At 38.9% G+C, this 24,773-nt stretch overlaps 1 protein-coding gene across 4 annotated transcripts in view; it reads right to left on the reverse strand.

Moving 5' to 3' along the window:
- Window positions 1-24,773, reverse strand: part of LHFPL2 (LHFPL tetraspan subfamily member 2) — a 195,498-nt gene that overhangs the window by 130,296 nt on the left and 40,429 nt on the right. For 2 of the 4 annotated variants that reach the window (XM_054032649.1, XM_054032650.1), the window contains 2 exons: window positions 12,642-12,776; window positions 11,986-12,063 (listed from right to left, as the gene is read on the reverse strand). The exons of 1 other annotated variant lie outside the window; for it this stretch is intronic. The gene's annotated coding sequence lies outside the window, so the exon portion shown is untranslated. The remainder of the gene's footprint in view (window positions 1-11,985; window positions 12,064-12,641; window positions 12,777-24,773) is intronic. One more of the 4 variants, XM_054032653.1, reaches the window with a different exon arrangement.

The raw sequence follows: 24,773 nt of genomic DNA on the forward strand, positions 1-24,773 counted from the left end.
GTGCAACCCATACTTTGAAGTATCGTAGCAGCTGGTACAATGTATCTTGTGATCTAAGAAGTGTAGGCAGCTGAGCGATAAGACTCAAAGTAGTAGATTCTAAGGATGAAAAGAGGTCAAGGAGGGGAATCAAGAAAGTTGATGTGGCAAGAAAGATCAAAAGTGTCCGGATGTTACTGTCAAATTTTTTTTTTCATATTAAAAAACACCTTTTTCTCAGTGAGATAGCAATAGCTACATGCCCTATCCCCCTCAACAGCCATACATGTCCGAGAATTGCTGTTACTGAGTGTGATTCACATACATTTGTGTACGGAACACAAACTGCATGTACACACAATGCTACCTTCACATCTCTTGCTGTAGTAATCATCAGTGGGCTAACACCACACTGTATCTTTAAAACAAATATTTCTTATTTTGCAATGCTTCAGATAGGAACTACTCGATCAATAAAATCTACAAGACATACATGCTTGTTGAACTAAATCCTACTCCACATTGATACCCTGGAATAACACAAGAGGAACAAAGAAGGACAAACATACAATGTTTTTCCATTCCATTAATTGTCAGATCCAAAAGATTTTGGAATGACTGCACATGGAAATTACAGAGATATACTTTCTTTAATAACTGGTTTCCAAAATCTGTATCTGAAAATGATTTTAAATATAAAAATAAAGCTTATTATTGTAAAAAAAAAAACCACATTTCATATTAAAAATCAGTATTTATTGTGCCCACCTCATCACAGACCTTGCATTAAAACACTAACAAACTAAGGAACAGATTCTGCCAACCTTACTCATGTTGAGTAGCACATCACTCTGTGGATAGCCCTACTGAGGTGCTCAGATACTACAATTTTACTTTCATAATTTGAACAGAAAACTGTGCAACTTATATGGAAGGAAAACCTGTTTATGCCAAATACACTGAGTGATTCAGTCAAGAAATGTTCATCTATATGCGTAGCCTGTTGTAGTAAAACACAAAATTCAGTAAGATCTTGATTATTCTGCTGTCTAAATCAATCTTACTGGAAATAGAATAGAAGTGTGAAAATTAGCCTGACTGTTTTTCTAATTAGTTCTGAGTTTATGAATTGATAATCGACCTGTTTGTACAAGACTTCTTCCATTTTCTTCAGCTCCTCTGAGACTTAAACAGCTTTCATTAAAGTATCAGCCAAATATTGGCTAGTGTGATGAAAAATACAGGTAACTTAATTTCAACTAAATGTTTAGGGGAAGCCCCATCCTGCCACCACTTCTACGTGAGATTAGAGGTTTTCATGGCCTCTGGGAGGAAAGAATTATCAGAAAAAGAACAAAAGAAGAAGAGGAAGGAGTGGAAATATTGGATGTATGAAGGGCATGCAGAATATAAGTGTGATGCAGATCTGTAGAGTTTACTATAATGGATCATTCATCATACATATCAAGGAATGAAGACCATATGCTTTCAGAATATTTGAGTGTTACAACTTGTGCTTACAACCATTTCATAGGCTGCCAAATGACGAAAAGTTCATAAGCTAAGTCTTCTCTGCACGGACATGTTGATGACTTTCATTTCTCCAGCACTAGCTTTCATAATTGTCACTTAGAGGACAAAAGGAACACACCACCTCCCCCAAATCCTTTAACCACAGAACATTCCCACAGCACCTGTAGCAGCTTGTCCACTGAAGTGCCAGCAGGCATCAATGTCTTTTATCCCAGTCTTATAAATTTTAGTTCAAATGGAAGTGGAACAGTATTTTTTGTTCTAAGAGTCTATCACAGAGGTCTAGGAAATCATGTTTATGTTAATGACCCCTCAGAAAGGCCACATTCTTGCATTCCAGAAGTACAGTAAAAACTAAATTCTGTTACTGGTTTGCACATGATCACTAATAAAATGAAAAAATGTAGATGTTTACAGGCTAGTCCTTAGGTATCCTAGCAGACTGAGTGACCCTGGATTTGTAAAGGAACACATTCAGCATTATGGACCAAATTTCCCATAGGGCTCCTCTGATGCAATACATACAAACACAACTACCCATTATGAAAATCAGTACCATTATGTTTGTAAATTGATAGATCCACAATTACTGAGGAATTTATTAAGGAAGGGATATTGAAAATATGTCCCTGAGCCTGGCAAATAAGAGAGGCCACTTCCATTATGTTAACTGAATCTAGTTGGCCATGTGTAGGATTGAAGATCTTCTCCAGAGTGAATATCCTGTAAATAAGAACTCACATGTAGGCTGCAACTTCTACGATGTCTTCCACGTCTCTGAAAACAACAAACTGACCCAGAAAAGCATGCTCCTCTGTGGCTATGCTGTAAGTATGGTATTTTAAGGTAAAGCAGCCTCATACTATAAGAAACCCTTGGTTCACACTACCCAGCAAATACAGTGGTTTAGGATTTCAACTGGCGATATATATCATCCTTTGGTGAAGTGAATAATTAATATTTTCATTTAAAAATATTTCAAATGTTGACATATTTTAAGTACAGCATGAGTGAAAGACTAACAAATCTAATGGTACTAAAAACCATGAACAACCACCTTTAATAATGTTTATGTCTTGATCGGTACACTGAAGGTATTTGTTCCTCTGGGATATTTAAGTAAATTCGATATACAGGGGATTAATTCACTCATTGGAGTATTTTTATATTGCCTGTTCACAAGTTTAAAGACTGCAAAAAGTCTATGTGGTTGACATGCTGCCATATGTTGTTCTTGATTCTCAGCATCTATGCAATTTAGTAATTCTGAATTGCGTTAGTACTTATACACTTCCACTACGGACACAAAATAAATAAACATATAATTTTTCAGCATTTAAAAGAGGAAACTTGCTCTCCCTTTATTTAGATGCCTAGCTTTAGGCACCCAGTTTTGAAAATCTTGGCTTCCATAGCTACTATTTTTCTCTCTGTTTATCAAAGAATGAAAAAAAAAAACTTGTATGCCCAGAGTATATATTGATATTTCAGATGATAATTAAGCAGACAACAAATTAGATATGCAGATTGATGGACAGGGTACAACTGAGAAATAGTATTATTCATCTCAACACTATAATCAACAAAGATCGTTCTTCCCTCTAAATCTTAAGGCACATTTAATATCGCTGCATTTAGTCCAAAATTAATTTCTATAGTTGATTATTTTTTAGCTGTTGGTTATTTTCTGGTGCTGTTCAAATGCAGGCTTCAGTGCAAAACAGGCTGCTAAAGGCATCGTGCAGACATCTTGTCTCAGTCAAGGAGGCAAGGATTCTCCTTACTAACTAGAAAAAACATATTTTTTATTAATTTTCCCTCAGATTGTTTCAAATATCACAGAACTAGCCAAACATCTGAAATAGTGAATCAGTTCTTGGCTTCAAACTTATTCACTGCATCAAATGTAGTTTAAGTCATTTTTACTCCAAAATCCCTACTAGGGTGACCAGACAGCAAGTGTGAAAAATCAGGATGGGGGTGGGAGGTAATGGGACCCTATATAAGAAAAAGACCCAAAAATCAGGACTGTCCCTATAAAATCAGGACATCTGGTCACCCTAATCCCTATACACAAGTGATCAATTAGTTTAACGTATGCAGTGTTGTTATAGCTCTGTCGGTCCCAGGATATTAGAGACAAGTGGGTGAGTTAATATCTTTTATTGAACAAATTTCTGTTGAAACCTCATCAACAGAAGTTATCCCAATAGAAGATATTACCTCACCCACCTTGTTTCTCAAATTAGATTTATATCGTAGTCCACATTCATTTTCTGGTAAACTAGACATTTGAATATATGTTAGGTTCTACCCATGACACATATCCAGCATAAATTGTCATAAATTATAGCATTTCACACAAATTAAAAGAGAACTGTGCCTTCAGTTTAAAAGTAACATTCAGGCTTCCAAATGTATTTGATATTTTTAAATCTGTTTTCATTGAACATGTTGCCAGTTTAATAAAACTTTTTAAAAAGCTTCATGGAAGAGTTGTAATAAATTTAAAGCATTGTGTATGACATCCTAATATACAGCTTTATTTAGAAACAGAACATATATTTGTTCTATTACCTTACAGTCAGACTCAGTTCACAGTGAGAAATGACTGCCCTCAAAACAGTAAGACGACAAAATAAGCTTTGAAAGTGCCAATTTTCTTAAAGAAAAAACAGAGAATACATGATTAGTTTTCACTATAATCTTTCAAAGACAGGCAAACCAAGCACAGATTAGCAAAGCAATGTACAGTGTATTACACTAGGGTTAATTTGGCGGCACACGCATCTGGTTTGAGAAACCTGGGACAGCTTTCAACAATAGGAAATGTCAACTCCATATATTTTACTGGTGTGGCCTTTCAGAGACCATAAAAAACTGGGTCCTATCATCTGTGCATAGATATTTAAAATCACATGGCACTTATTTTAAGAGTAAGGCTTTATTACGGATTTTCTTGGCCAAAATTTTCCCTCTTCACATTATGCATCGGGCTCTGTACTATTTGTCCACTTGGCTGCTATCCTTTACCTCAACAAGTGATGGCAACTAGTAGCTGTCTTCTTCATAGTGTATGCGCAATGTACCTCAGGTGGCACGTGACCAGGATTCATCACTGAATTTGGTTGGATCATTAGCTTTTCCAGCCCAGGCTGGGTACTGATGGGGAGTGCAACATGAACGCTGATCCAGTGGATACCTGGAAATTATTTCCTGTCTGTATATAGTTTGGAACACAATTTGGGCTGCTTTGTGGTTAGTATTATCTTCATATATATAAGCAAGGAATTATTATAATTCAGTGTGTCCATTGTGAAAAACAAAGCTGCATATTTAGGATTAAACTGTTTTACTATAATGAGGCCAGCAAACAATGTGGAAGATACTCAGTTGGTGTAAATTCAAGAGTGAGCAAGGGTTACCAGTGTCCCCAGTCCCTATTTAGAAAAATAAGAGATAGGGAGGCCCTTGCATGGCTACAGATTGTGACTGGCTCTTAACTAAAAGGTTGTCTGCATGATTTATTTTACTGATTTAAAAGTGCGGGGCCAAATCCTTACCTGATGTAAATTGGCATAATTCCATTGACTTCAGCTGAAGTAAATAAACCAATGTATGCCAGTTCACTATTTGTCCCATTAGCTGTGTGGGGTCCGTGAAGCCTAACTGGACATAGCTTATGTAACTGCACCGCAGAGGGAATCACCACCAAGGAATCAGCTCCAGATGGGACAACATGAGAGGCAGCCCAAGGCTGTCTGGGAGACACATTGGTTCCGTACCTCTCCTTGCCCTCTTTGTGGGCTCCAGTGTCTATCTCCATTGACCTGGCAGAGCAGGGGTTGCTATTAGCCAAGATGGGCAGGGATGATGCCCCTAGCCTCTGTATGCCAGAGGCTGGGAGTAGGGCAGCAGGGATGGACCACTTGGTGATTGCCTGTTCTGTGCATTCCCTCTGGGGCACCTGACATCGGCTGCTGTAGGAAGACAGGATACTGAGCCAGAGGGACCTTTGGTCTGACCCAGTATGGCTGTTCTTATGTGACTTGCACTACTGCAACTCCACTTCGGGCAGATTACTTCTACCTCAGATTTGCATCCTGGGTTCTACTAGCAGACACTGAATCTGGCCCCTTAACATCAATATGAAGATCAAAAGATTCACTCTGGTCAGTCATGAGATAGAATCATAGAATCATAGAATATCAGGGTTGGAAGGGACGTCAAGAGGTCATCTAGTCCAACCCCCTGCTCAAAGCAGGACCAATTCCCAACTAAATCAAATACAGATACTAGAGCAGATAAAAGACACACACCCCCTACATAAACCAAACATTTCTATGAATCTTAACATTCCTAGTCTACATTATTTCTCAAGAATTTCTTATTATTTTACATAAACCTCCTCATGTAGTAAGAATAGAGCAGTGGATACATTTCTAATTTCTAGGTTTTAGCCAATAAACATCTTCTTCAGGAGCCCACAACACTTAATTCTGAAGGTCATAACTAATTCAATCCTTCAATAGTTTCCCTAATTATTTATTTTTATCTGAAGTGGGTACTGTGAGAGTCTTCCTGTACTTATTTTTAAGGATGCTTTAATCATTTCTTGATCTAGTTTCAAAGGTTTTTATTGCTTTATTTGTAATCTGTTTATTTTCCTAGATAGCCTATTCTGGATCACACCATGAATTCAGATTAAGTTTGGCACTCAGATTGTTCATGCCAAACATATCAATTTCCTGCAATGGCATTCATGTTTCTACAACAATTAGTTGTCAATCACTAGGATAAAAGATACACACTAAGAATGTTGATTTAAATTGCCCAAATCATTAATACTAATTTTTGCTTAAATTCTACATTTGCAGTGTTACCACATCACTTCCAAAAATAGGAACCATTGTGCATTGCTAGCTTAATTCTCACAAGAATCATGCCATGCAATCCTTAAAAAAGGAATGCTTTTATCAATGTTTTAACAAAAATCAGATCACTGATGTGAAATTTTAAAGTCACCAATTTGGCTACCTAAATCTTTGCTTCTGATGCCACTGTGAACTACATAAAGCAATAAGCCTCCCACTAGAATTAATAATGAGCCAGTAAGAATGCTATTCAGGTGAGACTGATGTTCCAGGATATATGGAGAATAGCAACCCTACTTTTATTTGCAAAAATACAATCTCCACAACTGCAAATTCTGCAGAACTCTTAGGCAAGCTTTGCTTTTTTTGAGAATAACCAACCAAGCTTACATACTATATTATAAAAATGTGCTCTTCATTAAAATTGGCAAGCATGATTTTAAGGCCTATCATAGCATCACAAAAACAGTTGTTCTTAATACTGAACTGTTTTTAGTTTCTGTAAAGGCTCGTACTGCTACATATTACAAAATTAAAGAAGAGAAAATGACCAACTTTGGCACAGTTAAATGGTTCACATTCAAGATTACTAGTAAGTCATCTTCCTACCTTCCTAAATCCTCCATTTTTGGTCAAAAAATTGTTTCAACATTGGAGTTTCATTCAACAGTCTTTTGAATGATACTAACTAATCTGTTTACTGAAAATATCCTAGGAGAACATTATTAAGCATCCAGAACATGGAGTCTATGACAAAAGTCTATCCAGAAATAAAGAAGTCCATTCAGTATTGAAAAAAAGTTGACAATACAATCATAGAATATCAGGGCTGGAAGGGACCTCAGGAGGTCATCTAGTCCAACCCCCTGCTCAAAGCAGGATCAATCCCCAACTAAATCATCCCAGCCAGGGCTTTGTCAAGCCTGACCTTAAAAATCTCTAAGGAAGGAGATTCCACCACCTCCCTAGGTAACCCATTCCAGTGCTTCACCACCCTCCTAGTGAAAAAGTTTTCCTAATATCCAACCTAAACCTCCCCCACTGCAACTTGAGACGATTACTCCTTGTTCTTTCATCTGCTACCACTGAGAACAGTCTAGATCCATCCTCTTTGGAACCCCCTTTCAGGTAGTTGAAAGCAGCTATCAAATCCCGTCATTCTTCTCTTCTGCAGACTAAACAATCCCAGTTCCCTCAGCCTCTCCTCATAAGTCATGTGGTCCAGCCCCCTAATCATTTTTGTTGCCCTCCACTGGACTTTTTCCAATTTTTCCACATCCTTCTTATAGTGTGGGGCCCAAAACTGGACACAGTACAGTAACTCCTCACTTAACGTTGTAGTTATGTTCCTGAAAAATGCGACTTTAAGTGAAACATGTTAAGCGAATCCAATTTCCCCATAAGAATTAATGTAAATGAGGGGATTAGGTTCCAGGGAAATTTTTTCACCAGACAAAAGACTTTACACACACACACATACACACACTGTACGTTTTAAACAAACAATTTAATACTGGTACACAGTGATGATGATTGTGAAGCTTGGTTGAGGTGGAGGAGTCAGAGGGTGGGATATTTCCAAGGGAATGCCTTACTGCTAAATGATGAACTAGCAATTGGCTGAGCCCTCAAGGGTTAACTCTCACACTCTACAAGGCAGCAGGAATGGAGGGAAGGGAGAGAGCATCGCACACAGAGACACACACCGTGTGTGTATGAGATGCGCATTTCCCCTTTAAGTACGCTGACCCTACTCTTAAGTACACTGCCTTGTTAATTATATCAGCTTGCCGAGACCACAGCTGTTGCCAGCTAGCTCCCTCCGTCCTGAGCCCTGTCATGTGTCCCCCCTGCTCTATGGAAGATGGGGTAAGCGGGGAGCAGGGGGAAGGGGGACACCCTGACATTAGCCCCCCTCTTCTTCCCCTCCCCCCCGCACAGCAAGCAGGAGTCTCGGGGATAGGGTGACCAGACGTCCCGATAAAATCGGGACTGTCCCAATTTTTAGGCATTTGTCCCGCATCCCGACCGATGTTTGGTCAGGACGCAATTAGTCCCGATATTTCACACTCCTGTTTTTTGTTTGTTTTGTTCCGCCGGTGGGACTCCGCTTTTTTTTTTTTCCTCCCCCTCTGCCGGCGGGACTCCGTTTGTTTGTTTTTTTTTGGCTCCGCCGGTGGGAACCCCCCCACCATGTGTTCCGATATTTTCTTCATTCCATCTGGTCACCCTACTCGGGGAGCAGCTCCAAGGGCAGGAGCAGCACATGGCAGTGGGGGAGGGACAGCTGAACTGCCAGCAAGTGATAGCCTGCTGGGCAGCTGCACAGGGAACTTAGGGGAGCGGGGAGCTGATAGGGGGGCTGCCGGTCCACCCTGGTTCCAAGCCCCCACCAGCTAGCTGCAATGGGCTGCTCTTCCTGCAAGCAGTGGACAAAGCAGGCGGCTGCCAAAGACGTTAGAAGGGAGCACTGCACAACCTTAAATGAACATGTTCCCTAATTGATCAGCAACGTAACAACGAAACAATGTTAACCGGGACGACTTTAAGTGAGGAGTTACTGTACTCCAGATGAGGCCTCACCAATGCCGAATAGAGGGGAATGATCACGTCCCTCGATCTTCTGGCAATGCCCCTACTTATACAATGGAGAAGGGATAATAATCTCCGTAACTGGGTTGATTAGAAGTCATTCTGTAATAAAGTATCTTTACACCTGAACAGTGACTTAACATTATAAATGAGAGGTCATAAGCAAAAAGCTTCCTTGACAGGTAGAAAAACTCCTTCTCTGAGATTCTACTCAGCTAAGAGGACCTCTTAGTCAGACAGATGTACCTGAACTATCGGATGTATGTATATACTGGCCTAAACCACAAAATCACTGTTCTGGCCATTCGGATAGCAAAATACTTCTGATTTGCTTTGATTTTCTCATGATTTTATAAAAAAAAATTGATTTCTTAATTTCTTTAACATATTTGTTTTAGATTATTATTAGGTCTCTCCGTTTCCTCTACCAGAGTGAGAGTCGGGGGAAAGGATGGGACTGAGCCCTGGGGGAAGGTGGGGCACCGATAAGACTTGGGGAGGGTGCAGTAAGGAGTCCAGGGGGTTGGAATGGGACAGTAAGGAGCCTGGGGTGGCAGTGAGGAGCCAGGGGATGGGGGAGCAGTGAGGAGCCCCGCAGCAGAGCATAAGGCTGGGGCTGGGCAGTGGAGCGAGGGTAGGGCCTTTTGAGGGAAGGCAGAGCCACGGTGTGGGTGCCGCTGGCCCCCACACTTCTAGGGAGCTTCCAGTACTCCATAGCCTCCCCAAAGGAAAGACTTCAGTGCCACCTATGCCAATGAACTTGGAGACTCACACCCAGAAGTGATCCACCCAAGTCAAAGTAAATTTTGAGACGTTCAAAGTGATAGGACTATTAGAGAAATATTAAAAATCCATCAACTATCTTTACTAATAAGGCTCTATTTAGAAGTATGATCTACAGCAGTGATACTCAAACAGTGGCTTTTTTAGTGTGTCTCCTGCAGCTCCAGCACACGTTATTAAAACACTGTGTGATTTAATTATTAACCAATCTAAGTTATTAACAAATCAGGATGCTTTTACTGTGTTATTAACCAATTGTAGTTGATAAAATAATAATACCTATGTGACCCAGAGTGCCGGGGCAGCCCGCTCTGAAAACGGTAAAGTCAGGGCAGGCTGCAAAAGAGCAGATACTCCCAAGACTGGTAGGAGTTAACTGAAGTTAAACTCGCCATCCAATCACAAACTGTGCCTCTGATCCTCCACTCTGGTTATCAAGAAGCTGAATAAAGAAATCACACAGCCCCCTTATTGCATTCCAGTTCTCTGGCTCCTAATCAGCACTTAGGTCCAGTACAGTGAGAAGTTATTTAAAACCTCTGCTCACTATACAAAATGTTCTTTTGACCCCAAAGGGTCAGCCATGTGCCAGGTCAATATTAGTCTGGATCTTACCCAAAATACCACGCTGCTAGCCAATCCTTGTCTAAAACTAAAAGTTTATTATAAAGAAAGAATAAGAAGAGAGTTGTTAAATGGTAAAGCAATCAGATACATACCGAGACTTCAAAGTCCATGTACACCTCTACCCCGATATAACGCTGTTGTCGGGAGCCAAAAAATCTTATAGGTGAAACCGCGATATATCGAACTTGCTTTGAACCGATGAAGTGCACAGCCCCGCCTCCCCGGAGCACTGCTTTACCCCATTATATCCGAATTCGTGTTATATCAGGTCGCGTTATATCGGGGTAGAGGTGTATCAAGTTCTTAGAAGTACTGGTGAGTTTGCTGGCTTGAAAGTCCTTCTGGAACACATCCAAAGCTTGGATGGGTCATTTAGTCCTTTGTTCAGAGTTTCGGTTTGTAGAAAAGCTACTCCAGAGGTAAGAAGCAGGAATGAAGACAAAATGGAAATTATGCAGCTGCCTTTTATATTCTTTACCATGAGGCCTGTACATCCTGTGTCTCAAACACAACCTTCACTGCACATGGAAAAGCCTTAGAGTTCTTTGTCCTAAGGCATGCCCCTACATGGCTTGCTGACTCATCAGGTGTAGCCCCTGACTTTATCAATGGGTTTATTGTACAGCTGATGTCCCATGATGGGCCATCAAGCCGGCTTAGTGCTGATGCCATTTGGTCAAGTGGTGTCACCGAGAAAAACAGCACAAGTTTGAAAATACAGATATGCCAAACATATCTATAACTCACAATCTAAAGGTGATGCAAACATATAAACAAGATCATCACATTTTGGCAAATTATAGCATTTTCGTAGATACCTTACATGGCATATCTGGTTAGATTCCTTGCAATATTTTAATATTGGTGTTAACAATATCATAGAGTGTCTCAATATTTCATACAGTGTCACAACTTGGTCAGTCACTTTGCTGTGAGAATATAATAGTAAATGAAATAATGAATGGCTCTTTTGGGTAATGCTGATTGCCAATTTGGTTCCTGAATCACTGATATCTGAGTGATACTGATCTACAGTAATATGATAAAGGAGACTGCTTTAAAGATGATGAAGAAAGGAAAGATCCCTTGAAGCCTCTTTAGTATTTGCTTAGTGCATTTATGGCCTTTGCAAAGTCTTACCACTTAACTACAGCACTAAATTCCTAAGGGAACGCAAGAAATACACACTCTAAGGGCACACTTCCTTAGTTGAAGTGTTTTGGTTAAGTAATGTGTTTACACTGCACCAAACAGCTTTTTTAAGTTCAAGGACTCTACCCAGTTTTGCAAAATAAACACGTTACAGTATTCAGTCAAAAGGATATCTGCAAATTAAAAATATTTTACTGGTTCAACACAATGTTAATGGAATTCCATTTGTTTCCTGTTTTAATTTTAAGAAAGGTTTTTCTGATAAACGCACATTTGCTGTTTTTATTCCCACATATTATGGAAGAGAGCAAGGAATTCTCTTTGCCAGACCCTATTCTGAATGAATGATGGAAATACTATTCATGGACTTATTTGCTGTACAAATTAGTTGATTAAGGACTATTGATAGATACATAATATTTATTTTAAGAGTAAAATTACTTACTCTAATGCATGGTGTTTTCATATTCCTTCCATTCGCCAATCCATGTACAGACATGCCATCACTGCCCAGAGGATTTGGCTACATGTACCAAAAGAGGAAAACAAAAAGACTATAGTTGTCTACATACAAGCCTTGTCTAAGTGGAGAAGCTGCACTAATTTAAGTAAAACTGGTTTAAAATGCTAGTTAGTTAAATCAGTGTAAGTCCCTGTGGTTATACCACTGGTTAAATTTGTTTAGTTTGCACCTACACTTTTTGCAACACAACCAATAAAAAACAGGTTTAAAGAGTATCACACACAGGTTTGAATCTGTTTAACAAAGTGCTTTAAAAATCATACCTTTACTTAAATCAGTGCAAATTTAAGTGTGGACAAGGCCTGAAAAATCTGTCGGTCTTCCACACATTCCCTTAATCACAGTCAAGATACAAATAGATCACCACTTTAGAGACTGTGTCCATCAGTATGCGGGAAAACGAGGAACCCCTACATCACACAATATCTAAAATGATGTTCCTGAAGGCATCAGTGGCAGAGATCAGCCAGTCCAGTCTGAAGTGACAAAATTGTAAAACCACTTAGAACTGTCTCTAAACAGTAGAATCTAAGAAAACAGAAGACTAACGAGCTTGAGGGGGTTTGGGGTTAAGATACCTTTTGAAGGAGAAAGGAGAAAAAACTGCTTGCAAAGGAGAGAGTTCCAGTTGTATCTCAGAATGAGTGACCGCGATCTTTTGCTCCTGATCCTAACAGAGGCAGGCTCCCTGCGGTGGTACCAATTATCTATTCCTATAGGAGACAAGGGGAAAAATATGATTTAAGAAAATACTACTGAGTTTTATGATGTGTTTTGAGTTCAATAGCAAAATACATTTGTCACACCCACCACCAATAAGCCCTAAATCATAAAAATGTCCCTCTCTACGTTTTGGATGCCATTTCAATGGCCTTGCTTCAGTTTATTTTCCTTTCATTTTTCTGTTACTTGCATCCTTACACATATCTTCCCATCCCCCCATCTCTTTCATAAAAGTTTGAAAGTAAATTTAGTGCTAGAGAAAGGGTCTGGCTTGACTAACCTGAAGAGTTCTCAGTCTACCTACTGACTACATACAAACCAGCTGCAGTAATGCTAAGTTTCCCCAGGGCGTCTTGCCAGTGTTCTGGAAGCATCACTACAGCAGGTCAGAGGACAGTTCAGTCTCCATGTTCATTAAAGCCTTGGCCTCTCTCTGCTGAGAGATAGTGTTTTTTGTTATATGGATACATGACCACTAGGGACTAGATCAAGCCAACTAATTTTGTTCAAAGAGACCACTAAACAGTTATCAGATAATAATCAACTGTGGTTACTGCCAACCTCAGCAGTTTTCAAACCTAGAGATGGAAAGCTCCATATCAGGCTGACAATCTGGCAGGCCAGTGTGCCAGCATCCCTAGCTGACGCAATTGTGAAGGCCCGTGCTCAAGAAACCAACTCTTTAAACAGTCTTGCCAATTGCCAGTCTCTAATCTTTTTTCAGGGAAGATTTATTAAGAAGATTGTGGAGAGGCAGCCCTAGCATTTTCTGTAAAAAGCAACAAAGAGTCCTTCGGCTCCTTATAGACTAACAGATGTACTGGAGCATAAGCTTTCGTGGGTGAATACGAAGTGGGTATTCACCCACAAAAGCTTATGCTCCAGTACATCTGTTAGTCTATAAGGAGCCGAAGGACTCTTTGTTGCTTTTTACAGATCCAGACTAACACAGCTACCCCTCTGATACTGGACAGCATTTTCTAGGATCCTCAATTTAACTTGTCCCCTTTTGTTACAGATTTTAGGATAGGTCATGGAGACTATGACTGTGTAACATGCTTTTATAGGCAGATGACTGGAGAGGAAAGATGGTTCTCTGGCTAACACACTGGAATAGTCTCAGGAGATTTGAGTTAAACTCCCAGCTCTGCCACAGACTTCCTGTATGACCGTGGGCAACTCATTTAATTTCTCTGTACCTCATTTCCTCAACTGTAAAATGGGGAACGAATAATAGTTCCTTACTCACACTTCTTGTCTGTCTTGTCTATTTAGACTGTAAGGAATTTAGACCAGAAACTGTCTTACTGGTCGTCTCAACAATGCCTAGCACAATGGGGCCTGCCATCTTGGTGGAGGTCTCTAGAGATGGTGCTATAATACAAATTCTGAAGGCTTTTAGCCTATATGTGTGAGGTTGCTAGGATAAACAATCAAGCAATTTGGGCTGCAATGCTATCAATACATTGATGATACTCAGCTATATCTCCTCTCCATCCACTTCAAGCAATACAGTCTCTTTATTGTCCACATTGTCTGGCTGAAGTTGCAACTTGAATATGAGCTAGTAGTCTATTAATAAGCAGATAGACTGGAACACAAAGAGCTAAAGTCTCATTCTCTCCCCCAATCCCAGGTGTGTCTGCATTTCCTTGCTTAATTATTAGACAATAGATCATTCTCCTTCAACCATAGCTATACATTTCCCACATTTCTGATAATCTGGTATGGATTTTACATTTGTACTCTTGATAGTCACTCTGTTTTAATTTAAAAAATAGTGATTATATAGTAATGAAACTGTCATAATACCAATTATTTGTAGTGTATTCTCATCCCAAGAAAATAATTTAACCTATTTCAATATAAACATAATAATGGTGGGAGAGGAAAATGGACTTTCAGTATGGAATGCCACTTTCCAAAACTGCAACCACTAACAATTTAAAAAAAAGAAATCTCAGAAATCACTGCAAACATTTACAGGTGCTGAATTTACTATGAAATCTAATCACACTGCACAAATTGGTCAGTTACAAAGTAATGCTAGTTTTGCTGAAACTAAAAAACTTTTCAATTGTAAGGATGCTTTCAGATAGTGAAGAAAAACAGATATTTTAGCTAAAAGGAAGTGGAGAAATAAGATGCATTGCATAAAGGAGAAATGTAAGAAGAAAATGAAGGCTACCACAAATGCTATGTGTAAGCAATCAAAATAATGAAAAGGAAAAGAGAATCAGATGACATTCAAAAGCAATCAAATGATATGAACAGAAGTGGTGGAATAAAGAGGTAATAATTGTATTTAGCTGGAAAATAAAACTGTAAGGGAACAGAAATGGATTAGAAACAGATGAGTTTCATTTAATCTAGGTGGGAATATAGAAAGATCATAAATTCAGATTGGGTGGTGTTTCTGTAGACAACTGAACATTCTCAATGAGCAGGTCAAAGCAAGGACTTCAGATTTGGCCCAAGATTTCATAAAGTAGTTATGATCACATCAAAAAGGAAGAATTGAACTATATTTTAGAAACTTATTCTCATTGCTCTCTTTTGTTGAGTTGTAAATAACATTACACTGTGTTAACTATAAGGTTTGTTGTGGGCAGTAATAATTATGATTTATTTGTACTGCAATAGAGCTCAAAGTCTCAAATTCAGAAACCCCATTGCTCTAGTTACTGTACAAAGACATGAAACCAGACTGATCCCTTGCAAGGATCATCAGCAGGGTTTGAACTCAGGGATTTTAAATCCACAATACAGACCTCTACTATTTGAGCTACAGTAGTAGGCTACTATCCTCTATGTGGATAATCCACTATAAGGGTATATGCCACACAAGTTCTACTTTGAGCTTTGTCACCAATTTAGTGTGTAACGTTGGGCAAGCAACTTAGCCTCCTTGTGCCTCAGTTTCCTCTTCCATAAAATGGGGATGGATAATGCTTATCCAATTTTTTTTAAAAGTTTTAAAATACTCAGATGGAAAGTCTAGTATTAGTAATAAAGTTGATTCGGACAATATGTCAAATGCCACGTATTTATTTTTTAAAAAATCAAGTTTATTTTGTTATAATAATTTTTTGCAACAGATATTTAATTTTGGCCTAATTCTCTGCTACAGATTTTCAAATCCATTCAAACTGACAATGCTAATAACTTTTTTGAAAAGAAAATCAGCATAAATTCCTTGCATTATTGTCATATCCATGGGCCCCTGAAAAGATTAACTCATTATCTGGCATCATTTCTTTCTAGCTTTGTTTTCCTCCTCTCTCTCTCCCCCCCCCGCCCCCTCCCCCAAAGCTGACTGCTCAAGTACTATGACTGTAATTAAGAATTTATGAGAGCATATCAATGATTCAAAGATTGCAAAAGAAAATCGCCCTACTGTAATGTAACAATAGAGCATTTCTGACAATTTCATCCTTTTTTGAGATAATCTGTGTGCTCCACCATCACAGCCCTAGTCAAACTGCCACTCCTCGACATTCCCCATGCCACTCTGTTTGGGTCCCACTCACTGGGTTTATGTGCTTTTAAGTTTTTCTGAGCCTGAGCAGAGTCCAGGCTCTGACTCTCTAGGGACACTCTTGGGGTGCAGATTCTCTAGCACCTATTTGAAAAGCTGAGACCCTGCGGCCAAATGCGCAGCCCTTCGGACTAGTGCTGGATGCCCCTGACTCCCCAATTGCTTAAGCACCCTCTTTCCCAGAGTTCCAACCTTGTGGGCACTCTAGTTTACAATTTATATCTTCAGAGACATGATAGTTGAAGCAAAAAGATCCAGGCCTTGCACCGGGCTTCTAAAACTATTTTTCTTTACTGTGGACAGCACAAGAGATACACAAATCTAGGTAAAAAGCAATAAAACATCTATGCACCATTCCCTGTCAGTTTCCTCACCACTCTTGAGTATTCTCTGGAATTTGGTCAGATTCCTTTAGGGGTCCAGGATCTCCCTCCTGCAACTCTTGGTTTCTCCTCCGATTTAAGGAGTGTCTCTCTCCAGTGCCAACTGCCTTCAGCCTTGGCAGGTCCTGCAATCAAGAAGTCTCCTTTCCCGTCCCTTTGCTCCTCTCTCCTGCCCCTATCTTCCTTTGTCTGTCTAACCCACCCAGTCATTGTGTTTTTAAGGGGCTGTCCAAACACCTCATTTATTTATTCCCTCTACTGGGGAAACTGCATTCCTTCAAACTCCAGCCCTCTGTAGAGAAGTTGGGGAAAACTGGTTTATCTCGGGGGCGGAGGGGGGGGGGGGGCAGTTCCCTTTTGTTCTTTCCAAGGGAAGTTCTGATTAGGAGCTGACAATCTTTAACAACCAACCTATTCATAGACAGATGTCCCAGTGCCAGCTCCCTTTCCTTAGCTCAACAGTTTGAACTAAGGATATAGTGAAAGACAGCCATAAGACATAAGGATACAGACAGTTCATAAAATCAAACTGGATTTCGTAAGTTGTACACAGATTCCTCAAATCATCACAGCCACACTGAATACAGAAATATCAACAAACAATTAAAATCTCTTTTCCTAAAGTAAATGGTGCCATAGTAGTTTAAAGATTAAAATAAAGGCAGGGAGAGGTTACATTGCTCTTTTTACTTCTATAAAACTCTCTGCTCAAATCTTAAGAAAAATTAGGGGCTGGGCTACAGTCTGAATTTTCTACAACATTGATTTTTAGGTTTCTTAATGTCAAAGGAATTCACTAATAATTCTCAGCTGCATGGGACAATGTGCCCACCAGCCTCTTTGTTACAAATTAATGCAAAGATGGTTGCTCATTCTCTGCCTAAAGGTATCTATCACACACCATAAACTTCAGTCCTGGGCACTGTGAATCCAGACAGAGCACAGGCTTATCCAAACAATCATGAGAAAATTCTTTACCTTATATTAACTGCAGTGAGGTCTAACCACCTGTGCATTCTTTATAATTAATTATAGTGCACTTTCCCCCCTCACCTCACTAACCTCTTTGGAAGCCTCTGATATGCAGAAAAATGCTCAAATTTGATTAGGTCTCAAGAAAAGAACTCTTTGTTCTTCACTGTAGACAATTCAGCAACAATAATAATATGTACAACTGCCCTGCCACAGAAGGATTGAGATCTGTCTTTGTATTAAAAATAACGGCTGTGAACAAAAACAGGTATAACTGACCACTTGCAGGTACGCATGGTACCAAGAACTCATATTCTACTGTTCTTCTTTTAAAGTGACTGGCACATCATGGCAGCAAAGTATAACACTACAGTACAGATTAACTTTGCATTTGTGAAAAACGTTTGCAAAATTTTCATTTTGAAAAAAAGTTCTAGATTTAAAGGACATCTCTAGCAAACACAAAATTGCACTGTACATTCAGAGTAGGATTTTCAGAAGTGTTCAGCTCCAACCTAACTCAATTCCCATTAACTGCAATGGAAGCAAATTTAGGCCATTGTTAAGTGCATCTGAAAACGCCAGCCTCAAAGCATCAACAATACTTTCACAGGTTTAATTTCACGTGGAGGATGATCTATTGGGTTTTGGGGGGAACAATTTTGTTTGTTTATTTTTTCAAAGAAACCAGCACCCTATGATTTCTAAAAACAAAGACAGTGGGTTTGGATCACCAAAGTTAAACAGGATTTGAGGTAATTACATAAACCAAGTTATTTAAAGTATATGGGACAAGTATTCATTTTCAAAACCACATGCTAATACTCATTGTTCTCATCACCACTCTAGCAGCTTGAACCTGAAATTTGAGTACCTGCGAAAAATTAAAGTTTGTTTCCCATTCCTGTAACTCAAAACAGCAACAATAATTTATCAGGCCATTAGTGCATGAAATGCATTAACTGTGTTTAGTTTTACTTGCAGAAGAAAGGGATGCAAAAAATACCCTAAACTTTAACCTCAACTCTTCACACACACATATTGCCCCCCTCCTACCACAAGCTGTTCTCCAACAATGTCTCACAGCACTAAGGACAGGGAAGTGGTCCATTGCATCATGGCTCAACATGTTGCCACTGGGCAACTTTTTTCTTCTTTATATAGTACATTAGATTGCATCATCTTTTGGAGGATCCAAGTATGCATTGTTAAAATGGAAGTTTAAATTGTTGTGTTCAGCTGCTAATGGAAAATTATCTAAAATAAACCCTTATATAATAAAAAAAATATTTTGCTATGTGAAATAGTAATTAAAAAACCCATACAGAAGAGTGCCTTGCACTGATCTAAAGCATATAGGCCACATTTCCCTGCATGAACAATTCAATGCAATAAAGAAGAATGTATTACTACATTTCCCGTAAAACACTGTAGAATAATTTAGCTTAGTATGACATACAGATAGAGGGACTTCTCTGAAACCAGAAATGAACTGATTTATAATCACAACAAATCCGTGATTTTAAACTCTCTAAAACCCTGTTATATCTTTTAAATTGAAGTTTTAAGTTAATTACATTTATTGACCACCAAGACCTTTTTAAATGGATTTTTAATATTCTGCAACAGGATTCCATTTAATATCTTCCAAGAAAAGTCAAAACACTTTCACAGTTGTGTTTGTCTATGTTTTAAACTATTTCACCTTTAATATGATTTTTTAAATCAAGAATAGCTATCTGACAGCACTATGTTAGGAATGGAAATGTCCATGAAAATACATGAGATAAAGTTCCCATCAAATAGATGACCATCACTAATAACTACATGAAGGATATCAATGGGAGGAACTAGAGTAATATTATTCTACTGGAGAAAGGGAAAATAGATGTATTAGTTAGATGTATTCAAGTGTGCAGGGCCTGATGAAATTCATCCGAGGGTACTTAAGGAACTAGCTGAAGCAATCTCAGAACGGTTAGCAATTATCTTTGAGAACTCTTGGAGGAAGGGTGAGATCCCAGGGGACTGGAGAAGAGCAAAGCTGGTACCTATCTTTAAAAAGAAGGAAAAAACGACAAAGGGAATTATAGACCAGTCATCCTAACTTAGATACCTGAAAAAATACTGGAACAATTTACTAAACAATTAATTTGTAAGAATGTAGAGGATAACAGGGTTATAAGGAATAGCTAACAAAAAATTGTCAAGAACAAGTTATTCCAAACCAACCTAATTTCCTTCTTTGACAGGGTTACTGGACTAGTGGGTGGGGGGAGGAAGTGGTAGAAGTGATATATATCTTCACTTTAGTAAGGTTTTTGACACAGACCCACATGACATTCTCATTAGAAAACTTGGGAAATGTGGTCTATATGAAATTACTATCAGGTGGGTGCAAAAAGTAGTTATCAAAGGTTTCGCTGTCAAACTGGGAGAACATATCTAGTGAGGTCCTACAGGAGTCAGCCCTCTGTCTAGTATTATTCAATATTTTCATTAATGACTCAGATAATGGAGTGGTGAGTATGCTTATAAAGTCTGCAAATGACACCACGCTGGATGGTATTGCAAGCACTTTGAAGGACAGGACTAGAATTCAAAACAACCATGACGAATTGGACAATTGGTCTGAAATCAACAAGGTTAAATTCAATAAAGACAAGTGCAAAGAAGGGGAAAAAAATCAAATGCTCAACAACAAAAGGGTGAATAACTGGCTAGGTGGTAGTACTGCTGAAAAGAATCTGGAGATTATAGTGGATCACAGATTGAATGACAGTCAACAACGTGACGCAGCTATGAAAAAGGCTAATACACTCAGGTGTGCAATAACAGGAGACCGTGCTTAATTTGTGCCAGGCCTTGCCGGGGCTGAGCCCCGGCACCTCTAGGCTTGGCAGTTCATAGCCCTGGCACCTCTAGGTTTTAATCCTGGCAAGTGACCTACACATCAGGCTGCAGAGGAGGGAGAAGACACCCTCCGCCCCAAGGTCCTTGGCAATCTGATCTGGGGGGAAATTCCTTCCTGACCCTGAATATGGTGGTCAGTTAGACACTGAGCAGGTGTGAAAGATGCACCAGCCATGCACAAAGACAGAGAATTCTCAGTACCATATCAGAGCATCAGGCCACTGCATACCTGGTCCCATCTCCAGTTGTGACCATCTATGATTCTTCAGAGGAAGAAGATTTTAAAAAACAAACCCAAATCCAGAATACATTGTGGGAGAAGGAGAGGAATTTCCTTCCTGATCCCTCCAGATGGCCAAATGAAGCCCTTAAGCATGAGATTTAGGAATATAAGACATGAATCAGGTGGGACCCTAGGACTGCTGAGTCCAGCCACCCTCACCACGGTCATACAACTTGTGTCATAAAATCCAACTAATAAATGTATCAAGCTCTTTCTCAAAACTCATTTGATTGTTTGCCCTCACAATTCCTATTGGGCCTCAGTCATCTGATGGTTAGAAACCTTCTAATTACCAGCCTAAACGTCTTCTTGACTAATTTATATCTATTTGTTCTTGTGCCAGCATTGTCTTTTAGCTTAAATATCTCTTCTCCCTCCCTTATGTTTTACCTCCCTGCTGTGTTTTGGGGAGCAATCATACTCCTCTCCCCCAGCCTTCATTTTGCTAACTTCGTTTTGTTAATGACTCTGACTAATATGTTAGGTGGAAGTGCAACAAAATTACACTCCTACAGGATTTTAAAAAGTTAGTGTTTGGTAGTCTTCAAAGGGGGTTAGTTCTCAGGAGAAGACACTGCTTTTCTTTGTCCAAAGCCTGGAATAATTTAATATTTATGTGTTTGAGAGAAACAGATAAAATGTTTGAATTAAATCAAAAGATTGTAGAAGCAAACTTTTTATTGAAAATACGTGTGTGTGTGTGTGTGTCTATGTATGTGTGTGTGTGTATTCCTCCTCTATTTCTATATCTTTCCTTCTCATTACTTGTTTTTCTACCATCATTGTTTTCTGTCTTCCTCCTTGTCCACAGCCCCTTCTCCCTTGGTTCCTTGGGAATGGGGATAAGAGAGGGCTATAGCTCAACTCTTGGCAGATCGCAGTATGCTGGTGGTGACATTTCTAGCGGACAGAACCGTGCTGACACTCCTCAGAAATGTTAGCATCCATCTTGAATGGATTTAAGTGATAACTGTTTTTTTAAAGTTGAAAAATGAAAGATCAGCAGTTACTCCGATAGTTACTTATGGGTCTCTCTCTTAGGTGTACAGTCAATGACCGGAGGGTTTTAGACATTTACTGTCAAGGTTGGTAGACTGTCAGTTTTCTTACCTTTGCAGAAGGGAAGATGACACAATCATTGTCATTTCATAACTTCAAGAGGCACATATTTATAAACCTGTCTACTGGTGGGTATTGAGGAACCAGATGTGCAAATTACTCTGAAACTGACTGTAATCAAATCTGCATACAGAGACTAGTTTTCCAGAAAAAATAAACCTGTGTACTATAGAAGTTAAGATTTTCCAGATGGGACTAGGCTGAAGGAGGTTACATTTTAAGCCTACCCACCATAGATGTGTGTTCTTTCTAATGTATTTTTATACCGAATCCCCCAGATTATAAGCAAGTTGTCTATTTAAAGATTAAATATGGATACTTACAGATTTTTGATACAAAAAATATAACTTAATTCACGAGTAGAACTTTGATTCTGAGCATCTGTTATAGATACATAAAACTGCTGAAGACAAAACAATAGTGGAAAAACAATTTAACATGTGATGGCCAAAAATAGTTTAAGCAACATTATCAGGGGCTTTTGAGTACAACTGTTTTAAATTTCTGTGGGAATACAAGCAGTGTCATTGTCAAATTTATTGAATTTTGTGAGGGTCCCAACCATAGATTTCTCTAGGCTGAATTTCTGCCTGGAGAATAGTACACTATTCTTTGTCCTTTAATGACTGAGTTCTGTAACTCCTCATTTTCTTCCACTCTCCTCAGATGTGAGCTGTAAAGAATATAGAATAAACAGTGTTCTGGTTGCAACAGACATCAGGAGTCTGAGACTATAACAGCAAGAAAGCAGATACTGATTCTGGTGTTACAAGGAACATCTGTCTGTGTTTTCAAAGAGCTGCCGGTTTATCAGTTAGAGCAGGGTTTGGCTTTATGGGGATTGTATGAAATTGTTGTGTCTATATTGTAGCTGCTATTGTTCGCCTGCTGTGAAAGTGACAGATGCAGGTGCTCACTCTGAAAGAGTACTGGTAAATTTGCAATTTTTGCCTGGCTTGTGCTTTTAGAATTCGTGCATAATAGAGCTTGCTCCAGTATTTAAATAAAAAAAAAACACATATGGGGACCAGTCTGTGTCCTGAGACCATCAAATAATAGGGATTCCTTTCTCCTTTTTAAAGGAGGATGGATTATATCTCCTTGTAGGAGTAATCAGGGTTTTATTTTGAAACTTGAATTCCCTTTATATTGCTTTATCTATTTAGAATTTTTTAAAAAAGAGGAAATAATGTCCCCATGCATTGTCTTTAGACTTACAATAGTTATACAGTTTTATAATCTACAATAGTTACATCAGTTTTCTAATTGTGATTTGGTTTGATTATACACAACTAGTATGTGTAATTTTGTGTTAGCTATGCATATATATTAAAGTGTATAGTGTGTACATGCATGGCATGCATACGTACACAGGGTTTGTCTGGCAAAAACATATTAAAACCAGCAAGATTTTACTTAACCAAGATAAATGTTTTTCCCTCCTACAGAATTGAATGTAGTGTAGCTTTATAAAAAAATCAGAGATGAATTGCAAACTCTGAGTCTGATCTTGTGCTTACTCAAACAAAAGTTTCATTGAAGTGGATAGAGGGTTGCCTAAGAATTCATTGCAGGATCACACCCTATCTATTTGCCTAAATCGGTGGGATTAACATTCTGAATAAAACTTAATTTATTTTCACTGGATGCTAGTGATGTTACTCATTGTGCTATTGGTAAGTTCAAAAGTTGAAGGTTTTGCTTATTTAATGCAGCTGTCATGGTACACCAGATTTTCCTCAGCAAATTTGTCACTGTTGCGCTTTATTACTGAGCTCTGTGAAGATGATCCATTCTTTAAGTATCTAATGGTTGATACGTAACATCAGACTGGGAGCTACAAAAGTCAAGATCAGGATGTGGTATTTATTTAGACTTTATATAGTATTTGTCTAAATCCTAAACTCTGTACAAAATTAAAAACACAACAAAGAATTATGTATTGCTTGGGGAGAAAGCATGGCCTGGTAGAAAGGGCACTGGACTGGGAGTTGAGACACTTGAATTCTTTTCCTGGCTCTTCTGTTGTCGTGTAGTGTAACTTAGGAAAAAGTCACTTCACCTCGCTGCTTCAGTTTCCCTAACTGTAAAATGGGGTTCATGAATACTTGTCCTTCTCTGTAGAGCACATTAAGATCTACTGATTAAAAGAGCTTTTTATCATCATCAATCTATTATTATTTGTTACATTTAAAATACAAATACAAGGACACTCAGAATATAGTCCATACGCAGAATATAATTTGAGCCTTAATTTGTCCGTATAATATAACATCCACCCTCTGGATGTCTCTCTCTTCCCAATCCTCCCAGAGTAGCCAGGAAAATAGATTATGTAGATTGCCATATACCCTGCCTCAAGGCTTATATACATATTGAACAATGAAGGGTGATAAACTAGAGCCCTGCAGTACCCTGCACAAGAGAGCCCTTGGCACAGAGCAGCTGCTGGAGCTAAAAGAAGCAGCATGGATTCTTTGATCTTCATCCAGTGCCAAGAGACTGACTAATTCTACCAGCTCAGTTTCTGTATCATACTTAGGCACGAAGCCAGACTAAGTGGGGTTAAGGAAATTTTGAGTTTGTTATTTGACAGCCACTGTAGATGGGGAAAGAAATCTAAATACTTAAAAACTGCTAACCACCTCAAAGAAAAAAAGTGCTGCAAAACATGAGAGGAATTTTGGAATGTATTCTCATTCAGCACTTGAGAGTTTAAATTCTAGTACTGCATAGTGTCTCTCACTCATGCTTTTTGTTGTTGTCCTGTAAACCTCTC

This window comes from Malaclemys terrapin, chromosome 6, assembly GCF_027887155.1.
Source record: "Malaclemys terrapin pileata isolate rMalTer1 chromosome 6, rMalTer1.hap1, whole genome shotgun sequence".
Classification (NCBI taxonomy): Eukaryota; Metazoa; Chordata; order Testudines; family Emydidae; genus Malaclemys; species Malaclemys terrapin.